Here is a 21,315-nt window from a genome sequence, read left to right on the forward strand (position 1 = left end):
TTCTGAGACATGGGTGCCTGAGATACATCGCAGCACTGATGTTCTCACCAGTCTTTCCTGCACAGGCTCCACATCTAGCTCTTCTAGACAGCTCCTTCCCCTTCAGAAAGGCTCCCTCTGAGAAGAGCCTCCCCTCAGCCCTGAACGTTTCACTCTGAATGCAGGTATTATATCATCTCTTACAACTCCTCTTACCATCATCACCTATGATCAGTGAAAATTAGTGATTTATTGATTGTTTGTGTCCTCTGGCTTATTTTCCCTTTGAGAGTATTGCTTTCCTTGAGTACATAAAGATAAAGAACATATTTTTTTTTTTAGCACACACATGTTTGTGTGTTGCCTGTCTGTGCATGTGTGAATATATATATGTATGGTTTTTAAGTTTGTACATAGCAGGGAAGACCCCTGAGATCAGTGTATAGCTGAAAAACACATTCAGAATTATTTCAGACCGGGATTGAAGTCAAAGGTAATCACTTTAATATTAACATTAATATTATCTTAATATTAATAAATTATTATAGCCTATGTATCTTACTTTCTTAGACTTCATTGTTTCCCAGAAAGATGGTTTTTCAAAATACCTAAAAATAGCCTGTTGTCTTTGCTGCATAAGGAGCATTCAGCCATAACGGCAAAGGGTAACTGTGTTCGTCAGTCTTGGCATTCCCTATTCTGCTCTTGCCATTGCTTACAAGTGCTACAGAAGGTTCCGCCCACAGCTGAATTATATCACGGGACAGCCTTACTCACACTTTATTCAGTGGGTATTCATTAGCTTCTGAGTACATGTAAGACAATAATACACGCTGTCTGAAACCCACCATTACCTCACACACTAAATGATCTACCGTTTAATTGTAGCGTTCCACATTTTCTCATCAAACATATCTGATGCCACTGAAAGTTGACAATTTTCTATGAGAGCCACAAAAAAAAAAAAAAAAAAAAAAAAAAAAAAAAAAAAAAAAAAAAAAAAAGTCACCAAGTGATAAGGAAGAAAAAGAGAAAAAGAAAAGAGACTTTTTTCCTAGCCCAGAAGTTTGCAGATGATTAGGGAAAAGGTGTTGGTATTTGCATGTATGGTGAATATCACTTTTTGAAAAGATTATATTTATCCTAATGTTTTGAGAAAGCATTCTTGCTGAGCTGCTTGTGATTTTCTTTTGGAGCTTTACATTTATATATATTCTACTCAGATCACTTAGGAAGAAGAGTAACTCTAAAGAATGTGTATTTACAATTTGTGTGTCATGACCCCTTTTGTGGGGACTCACAGGGGCTGCCTAAGACCATAAGAAAACACAGATATGAACGTTAGATCCATACCAGTAGAAAATTACAGTTATGAAGTAGCAACAGAATAATTTTATGGTTGGTGGGATGCCCACAACCCGAGGAATTGAATTAAAGGACCATGGCATTAGGAAGGGTGGCATCTGCTGGTGAGCACACATCTCCTAGGAGCCATCGCCTGTCTAAGAAGCTCCATCTTTGTTTTGTTTTTAGAGACAGGCCTCTAACTCACAGAGATCTTCCTGCCTCTGCCTCCTGAGTGCTGGGATTAAAGTACACCCCCACCTGGCTAAGTTCTAGCTTAATGCCACTCTTTAGCTAAGCGCATATTGTGAACAAAAGTCATTTCTAGATTCTTTGAAAGCACATCAGCCATGTTGGACATGGAGCTGGGTGCTGGGTACTGAAGTGCTTTGGGGCTCTTTCTGTATGAGACTTGGTAACTGGGCTACACTTCACTAGCAGAAGAAATGGGTCTGGACGCCAAGTCTGTACTGCCTTGACTGAGTCTGCCCATATTGCCTTCAGGACATATCTCATATGTGAAGGGATCTAAGAGAGCTTCCCTAACATTTAAGCCAATTCCTCAGCACCTAGAAACATCGAGAGCAAGCCATTTCCATATAACGCTAAATCACTATTTAAAAACCAGCTGTTTCCCTAACTAGGTTTTTGAGCATCTTGGTGACATCATGATTGGTGTCATTACACACTGCATCATCTCACTGAATGCTAGCACAATCCCTGACTGTTGAACTGCACACCAGAAATGTTTGTCATTCTATTTTCCCTGGACTTCAAAGGAAAATATGTTTGTTTTAATCAAGCAACGCCATTGGGAATCGCATATACTTAAGTCAAATAGTAAATATGCCAGAAATCTTTGATACGAACACAGTGATCAAAGGGTACAATTAATATACATTTTCTGTCAGATCTCAATTTCATGACACAAGAGTATTAGAAATGAGAGAGAAGCCCACTCACTGACCCCTGGAGAAGAAAACAGTGAACTTTAATCTTGTAATAAAATATGCCCTGGGTTTCAATGCATGAAAATGACAATAAATTGATTCTGTTCTGCTCTAATAATCTTGTGTCTTATTGGATACATCTAAATGAAATGGAAACCCTAAAGATGACAGCATACGGGAAGTAAGCAATGGGTCACAGCCGGGGCCCTTAAACAAGGCTGAGAGTCGCCAACGTAGCTGGGCGTGAAATGACACAACACGAATCTGCCCACACAGAGATGCTCACTGTCACTTCAACACAGTTTGTGAGCGATGGGTCTTATTTGCTCACGCTCAGCAGAAAGGAAAAGATATGATAGTCTGACCTCCTAAACAAACATCCTTAACACACTGTCTAGCTGGTTGTGATGCTTGATCTTCAGTGTCACCCTGAGTTGATTTCAAATCACCTAGGGGACATATCGCTGCACACACTGTGTGTTCCCAGAGAGGAAGATAAATGTCATATAAATGTAGGTGATATCAGCGAAAGGGCAGGTGCATTGGCCTCAATAAAAAAGAAAAGAGGGAAGAGCAGGGGAAATATTGGAATTTATTTCTCTCTCTGTCTAGGCTGTAGATGCAATGTGACCCACTACCTCTCACATCTGGCTTCTACATCCAGGAGCGGCTTTTCTTGCCATGCCTTTATCTCTATGGTGGATTATGCCATCAAGCTGTGCGCCTTGATGGCATAATCCTTCCTCCCTTCAGGTAAATCTTCTTAGGCATTTATCATATTGGTTATAATGAGACAAATAAATGAATGTTAAAAAACATAAAGGCCGCAAGGCTGTTTGTGTGTGTGTGTGTGTGTATGTGTGTATATGTGTGTGTGTGTGTGTGTGTGTGTGTGTGTTCTGTGTTCCCAATGTTTACACTCTGGGATGCTTCCATCAGATTCTCACAGCAGAAAATATCACCTTATTTGAGATTGAGCACTGGATAAAGACGCATGCTTGGTCACCGGCCACTAGGGGTCGCTGTGCCCATCTGCACCAAGTTCTCTGTAAGGATACATTAACAAGCATGGACAAGATGCAGCTGCTCAACCAAGCTTTACTAAGTATCTTGCAATGGGGCTATTGACGACTTACAGTAGTTACAGGTGAAGCTTTGTAGCTCAGTACATTATTAAGAAAGAAGCAAATGGTAAAACTGATATGAAAAGAGTCGATTTAAAGGGAGAGATAAGAACTGTCCTGAAAGAGTGTTTTTCAGACCTCTGTTCTATCTACTGAATCTAAACTAATTTGTAAAGGAAACCCATCAAATTCCAAACTAGGTCTTCAATCACAACATGAATATTCAACATTTAAATAATTTTGGTTATTCTTGAGCCTCTAGTTCTCAAATAACCTTTTAGTGTTAACTTGACTATTGAAATTATATTAATTACCGGGAAGAAAAAAGCAGGTCTGGATAAAGTAGAGGTGGATTATTCATATAATCTGTCTTTTATCCATGAATATTTACTATATACCTAACATGTGTCATACATTCCTAGAATACAGTAATAAAACATTAAAGTAAACAACAATCAAAACTCCTGTTTTCATTGGCTGGTATTATAGCAGCAAGTGGTGGAGTGAAAACAAACTAATCATGAAAATATTTACTTCCTGTTTACAATTTACTGTGTCAAATCGGTGACCCTTCTTGGCCACAGGAAATTACTAAGAGGCCATGGGGCTGGAATTGCAAAGAAGAGGACAGAACTGGTATAAAAGGGTCAAAGGAAATAAAGTTAAAGTGGGGTGGGGAGAGAGGAAGGCAGGGAAGAAGGGGCATGTGGGGAAGGAAAAATAGCATTGAGAACCTTTCAAAAAAGTCATATTAAAAGGTATCGCTGTAGAAGATTTCTAACACACACACAGACACAGACAGACACAGACAGACAGAGAGAGAGACATAGACAGCCAGAGAGACATAGACAGAGACATAGAGAAGGACTGGTAGAGGGATGGAGAGAGAGGGAGAGGGAGAAAGAGAGAGAGAGGGAGAGAGAGAGAGGGAGAGAGGAGAGAGAGAGAGAGAGAGAGAGAGAGAGAGAGAGAGAGAGAGAGAGAGGGAGAGAGGGAGAGAGAGAGAGAGAGAGAGAGAGAGAGAGAGAGAGAGAGGGAGAGAGGGAGAGAGGGAGAGAGGGAGAGAGGGAGAGAGGGAGAGAGGGAGAGAGGGAGAGAGAGAGAGGGAAAGAGAGAGAGAGAGAGAGGGAGAGAGAGAGAGAGAGAGAGAGAGAGAGAGAGAGAGAGAGAGAGAGAGAGAGAAAGAGAGAGAGGAGAAGATGGAATTACTCTATTTCAGGGCAATGATATCCTTACTAGACACCAGAGGCTACCATGAATGGCTGATTTCTTCATTGTTGGCCTGTGTGCTCATACAGACCATAAACATTAAGCCTATTAGTGTTGCTTTTGGTTATGATCAAAACGTGATGGTGAAACACCACATACTTGGGTCAGAGAACATGGAGCAGTCATCTCTGTTGGTCAGCTTTTATGGTGTTGGAGTATGTTGTGCACATTACTGGAAGAGAAACATAATTCTTAGTCATACCCAGGTGGGAAGCTTGTTGCCTACAACAACGTCTGGCCTGGCAACCATACACATTAGTGCAACAGTGAGAGTGATCAACCACTCTCTGCTTCAAGTCTTTCTCTACAAGTTCAAATCCAAACCTGACGCTGTTAGCAAGGTCAATGTATGGCTAGACTGGTAATAGGGCCCAGGGGAAACCCTCCTAATATTACTATGCTGAATAGAGGTAGCATTAAACGGACCCCTAGTGAATTATTATTATATTCACTATAATAATATGGTGAAATATATAGTACATATTTCATCATCGGAAAAGCTCTTGGTAGTGGATAAGGGTTGCCACAGACACACAGTGGCTAAAAGTACAGAGAACGAGAGAGTGCTGAATGTTCGGCTCTGAGGGGATGCATATTCTATACAAGCATATGCACAGAACTTCTCCCAAGACTCACAGAGCTTGTAAGGACAAGAGGAAACTGTGACTTCCGGACATGCCAGGGAAGACACACACATGCGCTTTCAGCAGTTGCAGCAGCATGCAGAAAACCTGTGCAAACCCAAGCCAGGCTGCAGTCCAGCGTGGAGAGAGGAGCTGGGCATGCAATCCCATCCTGTGCATTGGAGCCGTTGGCAAAGGCCACCTTCCAAGAGCAGAAGAGACAGCTTTCTCTAAGAACCAAGCTCTTGGTAAGCCAATTTCCACTGGAAGGCTACACGTTCAATATTGAGATGAGATTGGTTTTCAAATGGAAGGGAGAGACACAAAGTGAGGGGAATAGGCAGGAAAGGTGGGTGTGGGAAGACTTAGGGGACAGGTGTAAATATGATTAAAATATGCCAGAGAAAAGTCTCAGAAGATTGATAAACATTTAAAAAGCCAGTACCAGCTATTCACTTCTAGTTTGTTGAAATGTAAAGGCTGCTTCCAATTCCCCAGAATTCTCCCTATGCAAAGGAACTGGAACACTGCCAACTGCTGAACTCTGAGTGACTACTTAAAAGTAGATAGTACAGATAAAAAAAAGCAAACAAAAAACCTTTAGGGGGTGAGGATGTGGCTCAGTTGGTAGAGTGCTTGATTGGCAGACAGGAAGCCTGGACTTGATCCTTACACTTCCTAGCCCAGTGATATTCAGCCACCTGTAATCCCCATTCTGAGGAAATGAAGACAGGAGGGTCAGAAGTTCAAGGTTTAAAACTGAAATCAAGTTTACTTTCCAAGGAACTTCTAGGCATTGCATCAGATAGTAAAGGTCTGGGGCTAGAGAGATGGCTCAGGGGTTAAGAGCACTGGCTTCCAAGAAGTACTGAGTTCAATTCCCAGCAACTACATGGTGGCTCACAGCCATCTGAAATGGGTTTAGATGCCCTCTTCTGATGTGTCTGAAGGCAGTGGCTGTGTAGTCATAGACATAAAATGAATAAATAAATCTTAATAAAAAATGTCTGTATTAAAACATGAGATTTTTTAGGTTGAATGTAAATAGTAAATGGTTTCTATAAACATATATATATATATATACACTGAATATTTAAATATAAAAATGTCTTCCTTAAATTCTAAATTTATGTGGCTCTAAGAAGTCTATAAATAATTGGTTTCTTCATGCTCAAAGAGCTTATGGAAAATTTTGAGCTTAAAATACCAAATTATGATTTTGTTTTGCACAGACTATAAGACAGAAAATCATAAAGGTAATTTTACCATTTATCACAAGTCTACTGATGAGAGAGGTTTTTTTTTTTTTTTGTTTTGTTTTTTGTTTTTTTTTTTTAAACAGTTTTCAGGAGCTTCTGTTGACGTTGCTCAAATAATGATGTTCGACAGCGCTGCTTTTTTTTCTCAGTTTTTCTTAGGACTACTCTCTATTATATGCTGCTTGAAATTTTATGTCATATTTCCCTCAATAATCTAATTAAAGTTTTATGTGATTTAAGTTTTTCTCCAATTACCTTTACACAACCTACCTACTTCTACTTTAGCTACATAAATCTTGACTTTGTCAGATATTAACACCTTCCAGCTATTTCTAGACCAATTAAAGGTTCCCCTCAGCTTTGGTATTTCCTCAAGGAATACTTACTTATTCCTTTTTATATCCTCATATATCCAGAAAAAATATGACTATAGCAAAACATGGTTACTATTATCCACATTTCTTTAGAGACCTTACCAAGCCTTATAAACACAGGAAAGAACTTTTCTGTTTTGAGGGGTGAGGATTAAACAGGAGCTATAACCAGTTGCCAGATGGTTGATTTTATACACTGAGAAGGATATATTTTATACAAGATAGTTGAGGGTATTTTCAAGCTAAATCATTTGATAAATTAGTGCCAAAGATAATCATTTTGAATAGATGACTGACTCTCACTGCCAACTCTGGGCCAGGGAATTTGGGCACCAAGAGAAAATCTGTCACACCAGAGACATTATGGGTAAATTAGCTGGAGTCCCATTTACCACCTCACTTCCTTAGGAGTCATTTTGGTTCCACCTAGCACAGGTGATACCGGTCTCAGATACTCTATCATTTGCATCCTCCAGGTTTGAAAGCTCTGTCATGTTGGGCTTCCTCTTTCTCTGTCAGTTTCCAAGAGTTACTGGTTCTTCCTTTAGAATCCATTCATGCTGGTGACTATGCCCTGATGGCTCTGATACCAATGTACAATAGAAGACCGGGATGTACCTACCAGGACTCTTCCACCACGCTGCTGAGTGACCTTGCAATGTTAAACCAAGTCTCAGTGCCCATACCCAACAGTCTTAGTTTTAGATAGAAGGGATTGGGGGGAAAGTGGAAAATGTAGGATGACCATGACTCGGGCTGGAATGTATAAGGAGATGGGTGTTTGCTGTCCTTCAGGCTGGAAGAGATGAGTTTGGGGGGTGGGAAAGGACATTGAAGAAATCTTTAAACCGCCAAATAAGGAGAGAAACAGACATCCTGCAATGCCCCCATGTCCTCCTCATCCACGAGATTTGTCTCCTGATGCTATTCTTCCCTCACAATCAGGGTACCATCAAATATCTTACATTCTATTACAGTGCTTTCCACATGCCAAATCATATCTGTATTTCGCCACTTTTAACAGAAACTATCTCTTCATAAGAAATGCCACCAGCTTCCTATTCATCAGAGTCCCAGCCACAGTTCTTTGACTGTAAAGGATGCTCTATACCAGGAATTGATTTAATTTTATAGCCATGGACAATTCATTTGTTCTATAATGAGTTTCCTTAGCAGTAAACAAGAGCTTTGCATTTGAACTTCTAGGACTCTCAGTAATGCTATGTAGTAAACTAATTAAAAATATCAATTTACTTCCTAATCTTTAAAATATGAACACTAATCTAAAAATTGATTTTGAAATGAGTAGGAACAAAGCTCTCGTCTGTTTTATATGGAAACTCTTTGGAGGCAGAGATGCATGAACGAATTGTCTGATGTACTAGTTTTTGGTTTCTGCCTCTGCTTCCTATCTGGATGTGAATTTCATTGAGGGCAACTCTTAACTGTTTTGTGGATACTGTTCATTGATACTCAGTTTCAAAAGATCAAATAAACCCAAAAACAAACGAGTAAGAACAAGCAAAACAAGCGAGCAGGTTTCTGGGAAAAGTCCTGTCTGTCATATGTGTGTTCTGAGCATTCTACATTTGCTGCCAGACTGAACACAGTGTATTCTTCAACCCCCTCCAGTGAATCCAGGCAAACCACACTGCCATCTTCCTCATGCACATCTCAGAATCTACGGTTTCTGTACAGTATCGTTATTTTACATGTTCTTTTTTCTTCCGTTAAAAATTATTTATTTATTCATTTACATCCCACGTGCTGCCCCCTCCTGCCCTCTCCTCACTGAGACCCTTCCTCCCCGTCCCTCCTCCCCTAATCTGAGAGGGCGGGGATTTCTGGGTATCCCCCCAACCTGGCACATAAGTTCCTGCCAGATTCCTCTCTTACTGAGGCCAGACATGCAGCCCTGTTGGAAAATGGATACCACAACTGGGCTACAAAAGCTAATTAACTCTTATCTTAAAGTTAGTGTTCTTTGATCATTGATCATTTCTAAACTTTGAAACAACCAAATCTCTCTCTCTCCCTTCCTCTCTCTCACCTTCTCTCCCCCTCTCACTAAGTGTCTCTCCCCCTCTGTCTTTGTTTGTTTGTTTGTTTGTTTATTTATTTATTTATTACTTTTTATGTTTTATAGTCCAGTTGCTGCCTCCCTCCCAGTCCACCCTCCCACTGTTCCTCATCCCATTTCTCCTCCCCTTTGTCTTCCAGAGGAAGTCCTCCCTACTCCTGTCAGGCCTCCTCACTCCTTGGGGCCTCAAGTCTCTTGAGGGTTAGGCACATCTCCTCCTACTGAGGCTAGACAAGGCAGACCTCAGTCCTCTGTTGTGTATGTGTTGGGGCCTCAGACCAGTTTCTGTATGCTGTCTGGTTGGTGATTCAGTGTCTGAGAGATCTCTGGGGTCCAGCTTAGTTGAGACTGCTGGTCTTCCTATGGATTCATCCTCCTCAGCTTCTTCCAGCCTTTACCTAATTCAGCCACAAGGGTCCATGATTTCAGTCCAATGGTTGAGTGTAAGTATCTGTCCCAGTCAGCTACTTGTTGGGCATCTTAGAGGACAACTGTACTAGGCTCCTGTCTGTAATCACACCATAGCATCAGTTATAGTGTCAGGCCTCAGGGCCTCCCCTTGTGATGGATCCTAAGTGGGGGCCAGTCACTGGACTGCCTTTTCTCAGTCTCCTCCATTTTTGTTCCTGTCTTTGTTTTTTATGAAACAGGGTTTTTCTGTGTAATCCTTGATGTCCTGGAACTCACTCTGTAGATCAGGCTGGTCTTAAAGTCAGGATATGCCTACCTCTGTCTCCTACATGTTGGGATTGAAGGGGTGCAGTACTACTGCCTGCCTAAACTGCTTACAATAAGAGAACTGCTAGATTAATTTTTATGATCATATTGTTGGTTAATTGTTTAGTCATTTAAAAATTAGTATTATAATATACAACAATGCAGCTTGGAAAAAATTCTTAACAATGCCACCATGGAAGCAAAAGATGTGAAATTATCTGACTTCTAATGAGCATAATAAAAGAACAATCTTGCAAATGTCAGATTGGGTATTTGACTCATGAGTAATGATTCTTATATTTCTTGTACCTTTGCTACAAGATGCTTTGCTGGAAGATATTTTTGTTCTGAACAATAATTTCAAGGATAGTAGTTTGTGCAGCGGATAACCTTGAAAGAGACATTATCTCTGGAGTATAGAGTAGGCTCGTCTACCGCTCACTACAAAAGTGTCAAGCTTTCTACACTAGGTGTCTTTGCTGCACTGGAACTCACATCATTCACAAGCATCCCTAATTTTCTCTGTAGTGCTGCATGAAATCAGGGCTCAGGAAATTGTTGACAATTTTTATATTCTGGTGATGATGTTAGTGTAAGCTATAAAGGTTTTTGATCTAGGATATCAAGATTTGATCTCGAATCCTTTGTCACTGTTCATGACAGTGTGGGAAGAGAACTGGTTAATCGGCACGTTAATGTGAACCCCAGAGATATGCACTCTCCTGCTTATACCTGTTTAACCTGCTTTTAGTGGCAACTCATGCATTTAGGATCAAGGCTAGTAAGAACAATACTCCACATGACAATAATGGCTAATGGTTAACGTGCGGAAAAGGATGTTCAACATAATATAATCCTCATAACGATCCAACGTGCATCTATGAATGATAGGTGAAGACAGAGATCTGGTTTGTTTGTTTTAGAATAACTCGAGTCCTTTTTCAAATGACATTCTATTTGACCTCTGTTTCACTAATCTTTTTTTCTGCTTAAAACGCCTTTACAAAGCCTCTCTTACATCCTCGTTCTCATTCTCTGCATGTTTTCTCTGTAACACCTATCACATTTTATGTTCACAGTAGGATTAGCTGAGGAACCCTGTCATACTTTATCTTCTGTGTGTCTTTCATCCTCACAGACTCAGAGGCAAGATATGAGGTCATTTTGTCCTCCAAAGCTTTTGGCCAGGCAGCTCCTGTGAATGCTTTGAGTTAATGACCTTATAAATTAATTGAGTATACTCAAGATACTGCAAACGGTTTAAAACTTTGTTTATATGGTGCTGTTTTCATTATTTCACAAACATCTGGACATGCAGCTATTTTGCTTAAGTTTAATATATATATATAATATTCATACTATTAAAATAAATCAGACATGAGAGCTTGGTCCCCATATGAATTTTGGGGTGGGCATTTTCAGGGTCTGTAAAATACCAGAAGAATTATAGAAAAACAACAGCCCAGAGTGGATGTTAATAAATGTAGAAGACAGACAGACATATTTACTACTGTTTTTCTTGGTCATATGTATACTTTGTGGACCACCACTTATTGAGAGCTATAGTATCTGAAATATTTTATTCTATTTCATTATCAAGCTTTTTTACTTATTAAATACCCTAAATGCCCCACTAAGTTTTCATTATCACCTTTGAACAATTGTTGCCTTTAAACTTCAATTGTCTAGTTAATCTTTACTATGGTTCACTTAAAAATATGAACAAAGCTGTATAATAGATGGGGTGTGTCAAACATTCTGATATATAAATATATCCTTTAAAGAAGCAATTCAAGGAAATTATATTTGTTTGCAGCTTAAAACCTCAGAAATGGCAATTGGAAATAGTTTTGTGAATGGCTGTGAGCTGTTACAAGCAAATTCAAGTTTACATATTGCTAATAGGAAGGTTGCTATGTTAGATAAAAATGTTTGATAAAGGTAAGCCATGTGTATAATTCTGGAGTCAGGGAACAGAGAAAAAGCTTAACAGAACTTCTTACAACACTACAGAAACAGCAAGTTCTATAAAAATAAAATGATCACCAAGGAGAGATGGTCCTACTCATCTCAACTGAATATCTAGTTACCAGTGGATCTTGGGGGAAGGGAGGTCATTGATTTCATCTGTGCACTCACCAAGAGCCCACCAAGGTCCTTTGGATAGTTCCAAGCTCATGGTCAGATTACCCTGATTAAACTCAGCGGGTGTCAAACCACAATGCAATACAATAACAACAATGAAATCGGAATGCTGAGAAGAAGATGGGTAACAGGAGCAGTAAGCATGGATGTTTATAATAATGGGAATTTACTTCATACATGCATGGATAGTTTTTGAAAGACCAAATTAAAAAGTTGTTTAGGAAGCTGATAATTCAATGACATATTAAATAACATTGGCTTCTATTTTTAGAGAACATGCTGGCATAAGTAAAATAGAAAGAATACCAACATTTTGGATCAAGTTCTCACTTTATTCATGACACTTCTTATGTGGCCACTTGAAGTAAGCATTTTCTCCATTTTACACACAAACTTCATTGGGCCTTACAATCCCAGGGTCCTTGGATTAACGAATAGAGATGTTGGATGACAAATATACACAACCAACAACCAATCAACCAGATTATTACAACTAACCATGACAGTGGGCTCCAAAATCTTACCACTAAACCACATCATGAGAACTTGTCTTATCTACAAGGGCCTTAAAGTTTAGTAGTGACAGGCAAATATTCTCTCTCTCTCTCTCTCTCTCTCTCTCTCTCTCTCTCTCTCTCTCTCTCTCTCCCTCCCTCCCTCCCTCCTTCCCTCTCTCCCTCCCTCTCTCTCTTTCTCTCTCTCTCTCTCTCTCTCTCTCTCTGTCTGACCTACCTCTCTATCTATCTATCTATCTATCTATCCATCTATCTATCTATATATCTATCATTTATCTATTATATCAATTTTCATCTGTCCACATCTGTCATCTGTCATTTCTCTATAATATCTATTTTCATCTCTCTAACATCGTTATCATCTATTATCTGTCATCTATCTATCTCTATCATTATCTAATTGTTTATCTACTTACTTAGTCTATCTCTCATATCTATCTATCTCTCATATCTATCATCTATCTATCTATCTATCTATCTATCTATCTATCTATCTATCTCTATCATACCTATCATCTATGTTGTATGTATGTAAGTATATATGTATGTACGTATCAATCATCTATTTAGCATCTCTTTATATACATTGTTCTTTCTTTTCTCAAACTATGCAAATGATATGCTTTTGTTAATTATTCAAAAACTAAAAATATAATATAAAAGTTGCATGAAAAGTGTGAAGTTACCATGAAGTCTGAGCCAGTTTCTGCCAAGGCTTTCTAAAAAATGAACCAGAAAAGGCTGCAAGGAAGAGGTGCATTGAAGATCTTGTTGATGCTTTAGGTATAAAAACTATGAGACAATGTTGAATGTGGGAAAATAGTTTAGGAAAGAGGATTACAAGGACAATAGTAAAGTCCTTCACCAGAAACCTTCCATTCCCTAGACACTGGAACATATTGTGAATTGTACCCAATTCAACAACAGCAATCATGGGTGATACTTAATCAGTGACCAACAGTACACTCAGCAAGTTGCATGTAAGGAATGTAGGCAAAGTATAGTAACATTCACATGTAGTAGAAAATCTGAACATGACTGACAATATGAAATTGCAAGGATGTGGGACCATTTTGGGTTCACATTGAATGAATGACAATGGAGCTATACTGAAATAGCATGAGAATTACCTTGAAATAGCTAGATGCTGTATTTAAGCCTCAATATTTACAGTCTACAAACATATATTGACTAGGAGAGATAACTCATAGCATGCTTGTGAAGATTAAAATAAATTACTGTTAACAGAGTGTTGAATAACAGTCATTACTGTAATAATTGTAACCTCTTCTTGACATTACTAATAAAGAAGGATTATGCTCAGAAGTGGCAAGGAGTTTCTAAAGAAGTCATAATGTTCTTCTTATTCATTTGTGGCCCTCTGGTCATGTGTGGTTCTATTCTATGGTTTTACTTGAGATTCCTCTGCCAGGCACCTCCAAATCACTAGAATTTGTCCTAAAATTCATAGTTTAAAATATACATAATCAATTTGACTACTATTCCAAGCATAATAAACTATTTATCTTTGCAATAGTATTTATTGAATTAACAATTATTGTCCATGACTATTTTATGTGGGTTTTTGGAAAGAGGCAGGCCCTAATATGCAGCCACTTAGCCTTGGTGAATGTTATTTTCTTCTCTAATGGGATAGTAGCCTGAAGGAACTAATTGAAAAGCAAGACATCATATAGCCATCAGTAGATTTAAGTTCACATAATTGGAATGATGAATAAGTGAAAGCAACATATTTGCCTTAGTAGACTGGTTCTTACCAAGTATTACACTACACAACTTTGGCCAAATTGTTTCCCCTTCCTGAGGCTATTGCCCTGTGTGTAAAATGGGGAGTGCTGAAACTTAAGAGTCCCAGACCTCCTTCTAGTGCAAATACTAAAGGTTCTTTCTAGCTGCAAGGTGCTTCACTACAGTAATTAGACAGAGGAATAAGTAGAGTAATTCTTGGCAGTAAAATGAGTATCACGTTAGAACGTATTGGGAGTATTGTGATCAATATTGTCATCACTATCCACAGCTTTGTCTGCCTTCATATCGGTCAGCATATGAAATCAATATCCTCTGGATGAAAGCATCAATGGACTACTATCAGGCAGTGTTTAACATCGTAAAGCCAGGAACTTTATTGTGATTTAAAAAAAAGAGAACAATTTAGCCTTGTAAGTTTGTTGAGAATAATTTTGAATTTATGATGCAAAGAACCAGGTAGATGATATATGGAAAAACAGAGAATCATTCTGGGCAATCCTAATTGTCATCCTTCATCAAGGATTCCTGGGTAAGAGAAAAGACTTTAATATTAGGAATAATATCTTATGAAAGCTCACTACATCACAGCTTCATGTAGCCCATATTCCTGTGAAACATTTGATGTAGGTCAATACCATGAAAGCCTTGGAAGGCTCTCTGTGTTCCCGACAAGAAGCTTCAATGTCTTCAATGTCTCTATAGTTTGGCTTTTCCCTAAAAAGTGATCCAGTGGCAAGTCTAATTAGGTTTGATACCTGCAGATGTGGGAGGTGTGACTAATTTTGCTAGGCTATAAAAATGGAACAAAGAATTATATCTGAGTCCTTTGTAAGTCATTAAATTAAATGAACAGTTCAATAGTAAACTCAAGAGAGCACATCAACATGGTAGATTACACACTGTGTTGAAAAGCTGAGCAGAAAAGAAGTTCAGTTACTAAGCAGCATAAGGACCACCCTGAGAAGTTCTGTGCATGGAAAAACTGCACACATACTATACAGCATGTCACCAGAAGAGGGCCGTGGCTCTAAGGCCGAGTTTTGGAGTTATCAGAGTGACACCCAATTGCCTCAAAGCAACATCATCAGAACCAAGAAAATCCTTGGCTAACAGACAATGCTTATACTAATTTGACATTTTTTCCTTCCAAAGGGTTGAAGAACCTACAAGACAATGAACATCAAATGAGCAGGCCTTAAAAGCACCAATGGGAACTCATTTTCTGTAGATTTTAAAATTTGTACTTCAAAAGATTATAAAGGTGCAGAGAGTAATAATTTAAACTTAAAGAAAAATGTTGTTTTTCATATGACTGCTTTGACAAAACCTTACAATCATCATTGGTCTTCTCAACAGCTACTACTATAGCAGTGGTCACTGAGGAAAGCATATCATTGGGCATTCAAGTACCTACTATGTGTTTTGTACTACTTATGGGCTAAAGGGGACAATGACAAGTTGATACTGAGCAACTCTATTCAAGAGGATAAAAAGGCATTGGTCCCATAAAGGTTGTTTCCCCAGTGTAGGGAAATGTCAGGGTGGTGAGGTGGGAGTGCGTGAGTGGGAGGGGGGCATCTTTATAGAAGCAAGGGGAGAGGGAAGGGAGTAGGAGAGGGGGGAATAGGGAACAAGGACAACATTTGAAATGTAAGTACATAAAATGGCCAATAAAATGCAAAAAAGATAATAATATAATTGTATAATGAGGCAAGACTATGGAAATTCATGATTTGAAAATAAAACAAGAGAGATCCGGGGACACAGGCCTGGAGAGATTGCACTGTGAGTAACCAAGCACAGAGAGGGTTAGGCGGTACTCGTGAAAAAGGTGTTCCTCCAGCCTACAGTAAGGGCAGGGCCTCTGTTAGAAGGGACTTGGGATCTGCCCGGAAAGCCCGTGCTAACAGATTAAATGCACAGGTCTTTTGCTACCTGGACCAGCAGAGATATGGGGACATAGGCCTGGTGAGATTGCACTGTAAGTAACCAAAGGACAGAGAGGGCCAGGCACTGATCACAGAAAAGGTGCCCCTCTGGCCCACAGTAAGGTTCAGGCCTCTGGCAGAGGGACTCAGGATCTGCCCGGAATGCCAGTGCTTGCGGACTAAACACACAGGACCACAGTAAGGCACAGGCTTTGTCAGTGAGAACCTGGGTCTGCCCTGGAAAGGCAGTGCTTGAAGATCAGCTCCACAGGCCCTCTTACACCTGGAGCAGAGGGGAGCCTGGAATATAGGCCCAGGGAGAGCACACCAGGCGTTCTCAGAGAGCAGATGGTACTGTGCTATCTGGAAAAAAATCCATTTTGGCCTAGAGAAAGAGTCAGGTCCTATCCAGTAGTACTCAGGACCTGTGGGAAGAGGGCTAAGCTCCCAGAACAGCCTCACAAGAGCTCCCACATCTGAGCCAACAAATACAGAGCTGAGTCACTGCTACCAGAACTCACTACTTGCCCACTAAAAGCCGAACACTCAGAAGCAATTTTCTTCCTGAGCCAACTGGCCCTCAGATCCACAGGAGAGAAAAGTGCCAGTCACTGAGAAGAAGACCATGTATAATCACAGATAACAAGAAGGCAAGAGGAAAATGAAAGAACTTAGGCAATGGAAACCAAGACAACCTGGCAACATCAGAACCCAGCTCCCACCACAGCAAGCAATGATTGCCAAACATTCCAGAAAAAAAAAGACTCAGACTTGAAATCATATCTCACAATGATGATGGAGAACTTCAAGAAGCCCGTGAATAACTTTCTTAAACAAGCACAGGTGGATACACATGAACAAATAGAAGCTTTTAAAGAGAAAACAAAAACATCACTTAAAAACTACAGGAAAACACAACCAAACAGATGAAGGAATTGAAAATGGAAATAGAAACAATAAAAAAAGAACACAAAAAGAGACAACCCAGGAGAAGAAAAACCTAATAAAGAAATCAGGAGTCACAGATGTAAGTATCACCAACAGACTACAAGAGATGGAAGAGAGAATCTCAGGGGCCAAAGACAACTTAGAAAACATAGACAAAACAGTCAAAGAAGATGCAAAAACCAAACAGCTCTTAACACAAAATTTACAGGAGATCTAGGACATAATGAGAAGACTAAAACTAAGGATAGTAGGAATAGAAGAAGGCAAGGAATATCAAATAAAGGCCCAGTAAATATCATCGACAAAATCATAGAAGAAAACTTCCCTACCCTTACGAAGGAGATAACCATGAGCACAAAAGAAGTCTACAGAACCCCAAATAGATTGGACCAGAAAGAAAACTCTTCCTGACACATAATAATCAAAAGAACAAGTGTTCAAAACAAATGAACTAAAATGCTAAAAGCAGTAAAGGAAAAAGGTCATGTAACAAATAAAGGTAGACCAATCAGAATTACACCAGACTTCTCAACAGAGACTATGAAAGCTAGATGATCATGGACAGACATCATACAGACACTAAGTGAACACAAATATCAGCCCAGATTACTATATCCAGCAAAACTCTCAATAACTATAGATGAAGGGACCAAGATATTTCAGGTCAAAACTAAATTTACACATTATCTGACCACAAATCCAGCCCTACAAAGGATAACTGATAAAAACCACAATACAAGGAGGGAAACTACATCCCAGAAAAAGCAAGAAAGCAAGAAAACCAAAATAAAGACACACAGACATAATTCTACCTCTAAAAGCAAAAATAGCAGGAAGCAACAATCACTATTCCTAAATATCTGTTAACAAAAATGGATGCTATTCCCCAATAAAGAGGCATAGGCTATCAGACTGGATACATAAACAAAATCCAGCATTTTGCTGCATACAGGAAAGTCATCTCAGAGACAAAGACAGACACTATCTCCAAGTAAAACGTTGGGAAAAAAACTTCCAAGCAAACAGCCACAAGAAACAAGCTGGGGTAGCCATTCTAATATCGAATAAAGTAGATTTTCAACCAAAAGTTATCAAAAAGATAAGGAAGGACACTTTTTACTCATTACATGCAAAATTTAACAGGATGAATTCTCAATCCTTAACATATACATGCGCCAAATACAAGAACAACCATATTCATAAAAGAAACCCTGCTAAAGCTCAAAGCATACATTGCACCACACACAATGATAATGGGAGACTTCAACACCCCACTCTTATCAATGGAAGCAGAAACTGAATAAGGATGCAGTGAGACTAGCATAGATTATGAACCAATTGGATTTAACCGATATCTACAGAACCTTTTATCCTAAAACAAAAGAATAGAACTTCTTCTCAGCACCTCACTACACCTTCTCCAAAATTGACCATATAGTTGGTCTCAAAACAAGCCTCAATACATATAAGAAGTTTGAAATTCTCCCATGCATCCTATCAGATCACCATGAACTAAGGCTGGTCTTTAATAACAACAAAGACAACAAAAAGCCCACATACACATGGAAGCTGAACAATGCTCTACTCAACGATAGCATTGTCAAAGAAGAAATAAAGAAAGAAATTAAAGATTTTCTAGAATTGAATGAAAATAAAAACACAACATACCCAAACCTATGGGACGCAACGAAAGCAGTACTAAGAGGAAAACTCATAACCCTAAGTGCTTCCAAAAAGAAACTGGAGAGAGCTCACATCAGCAACCTGACAGCACAGCTAAAAGCCCTAGAACAAAAATGGGGTACAGAGCTAAACAAAACGTTTTCAGTTGCGGAACACCGAATGGCCGAGAAACACCTGAGGAAGTGCTCGACATCCTTAGCCATCAGGGAAATGCAAATCAAAACAACCCTGAGATTCCACCTCACACCAGTCAGACTGGCCAAGATCCAAAACTCAGATGACAACAGATGCTGGCGAGTCTGCGGAGAAAGAGGAACACTTCTCCACTGTTGGTGGGGTTGCAAGCTAATACAACCACTCTGGAAATCTGTCTGGCGATACCTCAGAAAATTGGATATAGTACTACCTGAAGACCCAGCTATTCCACTTCTGGGCATATACCCCAGAGACACTTTAATACACAACAAAGATATATGCACCACAATGTTCATAGCGGCTCTATTTATAATAGCCAGAAGCTGGAAGGAACCCAGATGTCCTTCAGAAGATGAATGGATACAAAAATTGTGGTACATATACACAATGGAATACTACTCAGCCACCAGAAACAATGACTTAACCAAATTGTTAAGAAAATGGCTGCATCTAGAGAATATCATCCTGAGTGAGATAACCCAGTCACAAAAGAACAGACATAATATGCAGTCACTGATAGTGGGATGCTAACCCCAGAGGCTTGCACTCCCCCAGAAACAACTCACAGACTGTATGAAGTCCAAGAAATAAAGAAAACAAAAAAATATACATATATTTACAAAACAAGAAGACTTTGACTATTTCCATGTTGCGTTTTGTTTTGCATGTACTTTACGCTTATTGTAACTATTAGGTCTTCAATGCATACTGTCAAGCCCTTGAAAAAAATTAAGTACTGACTAAAAAAAATATATTCACATGGTTTTATGTAAAAATTATTTCAATGTCTGAAAAAACAGTACTGACAAAAATGTATAATTTTAAGCAAAAAATGTTTAAAATCTGTACATTTATCTTTGTTTTGTAAAATAAAGTCGTTTAAAAAAAAAAGGAAGCAGATATACCCAAGACGAGTAGACGGCAAGAAATAATCAAAATTAGGGCAGAAATAGACCAAATAGAAACAAAAAGAACCACAAACAATCAACAAAACAAAGAGCTGGTTCTTTGAGAAAATTAACAAGATTGATAAACTCTTAGCTAGACTACCTAGAGGGCAAAGAGAGAGTATCCAAATTAACAAAATCAGAAATGAAAGTGGAGACATAACAATTGAAACTGAAGAAATCATCATATCCTATTACAAAAGCCTATACTCAACAAAACTGGAAAATCTGGAGGAAATGGATAAATTCCTATACACATACCAGATACTAAAGTTAAATCAGGACCAGGTAAACCATCTAAATAGTCCCATAACAACTAAAGAAATAGAAGCAGTCATCAAATGCCTCCCAACCAAGAAAAAAAAAAAAAAAAAAAAAATCTCAGGACCAGATAGTTTCAGTGCAAAATTCTGTCAGATATTTATTGACAATATAATACCAATACTCTCCAAACTATTCTACAGAATAGAGTCAGAGGGAACACTACCCAACTCATTCTTTGAAGCCACAATAACTCTCATTCCTAAATCACACAAAGACCCTACAAGGAAAGAGAACTTCAGACCAATCTCCCTTATGAATATTGATACAACACTCAACAAAAATCTTGCACACCAAATCCAAGAACACATCAAAATGATCACTCAACATGATCAGGTGGGCATCATCCCAGGATGCAGGGATGGTTTAATATACAGAAATCTACCAACATAATAATTCACTATATAAACAAACTCAAAGGAAAAAAAATCACATAGTAATCTCACTAGATGCTGAGAAAACATTTAATAAAATTCAACACCTCTTCATGTTAAAAGTCATGGAAAGAACAGGAATACAAGGCCCATAGCTAAACATAATAAAAGCAATATACAGCAAACCAATAGCTAATATCAAACTAAACATTGAGAAACTTGAAGCAATCCCACTAAAATCAGAAACTAGAAAGGGTGCCCACTCTCCCCCTACCTATTCAACATAGTACTGGAAGTCCTGACCAGAGCAATTAGACAGCAAAAGGAAATCAAAGGGATACAAATCAGAAAGGAAGAAGTAAAAATATCACTATTTGCAGATGACATGATAGTATACTTACGTCCAAAAATTCCACCTGAGAACTTTTACAGCTGATAAACAAGTTCAGCAAAGTGGCTGGAAATAGAATTAATTCAAACAAATCAGTAGCCTTCCTCTACTCAAAGGACAAATATGCTGAGAATGAAATTAGGGAAAAGATACACTTCACAATAGTCAGAAACAATATGAGATACCTTGGTGTGACTCTAACTAAGCAACTGAAGGTCCTGTATGACAAGAACTTTAAGTCCCTGAAGAAGGAAACTGAAGAAGATGGAAAGATCTCCCATGTTCATAGATTGAAAGGATCAACATTATAAAAATGACCATCTTACCAAAAGCAATCTACAGATTCAATGCAATCCCCATCAAAATTCCAACTCAATTC

The 21,315-nt window shown here is 38.8% G+C and overlaps 1 protein-coding gene across 19 annotated transcripts in view; it reads right to left on the reverse strand.

Moving 5' to 3' along the window:
- The window catches only part of DLG2 (discs large MAGUK scaffold protein 2), a gene marked incomplete at both ends in the record, with an annotated part of 1,874,976 nt that overhangs the window by 355,000 nt on the left and 1,498,661 nt on the right, over positions 1–21,315 (reverse strand). The gene's annotated exons all lie outside the window — the stretch shown is intronic.

This window comes from Micromys minutus (assembly GCF_963924665.1).
Source record: "Micromys minutus genome assembly, chromosome: 2".
Taxonomy (NCBI): domain Eukaryota; kingdom Metazoa; phylum Chordata; class Mammalia; order Rodentia; family Muridae; genus Micromys; species Micromys minutus.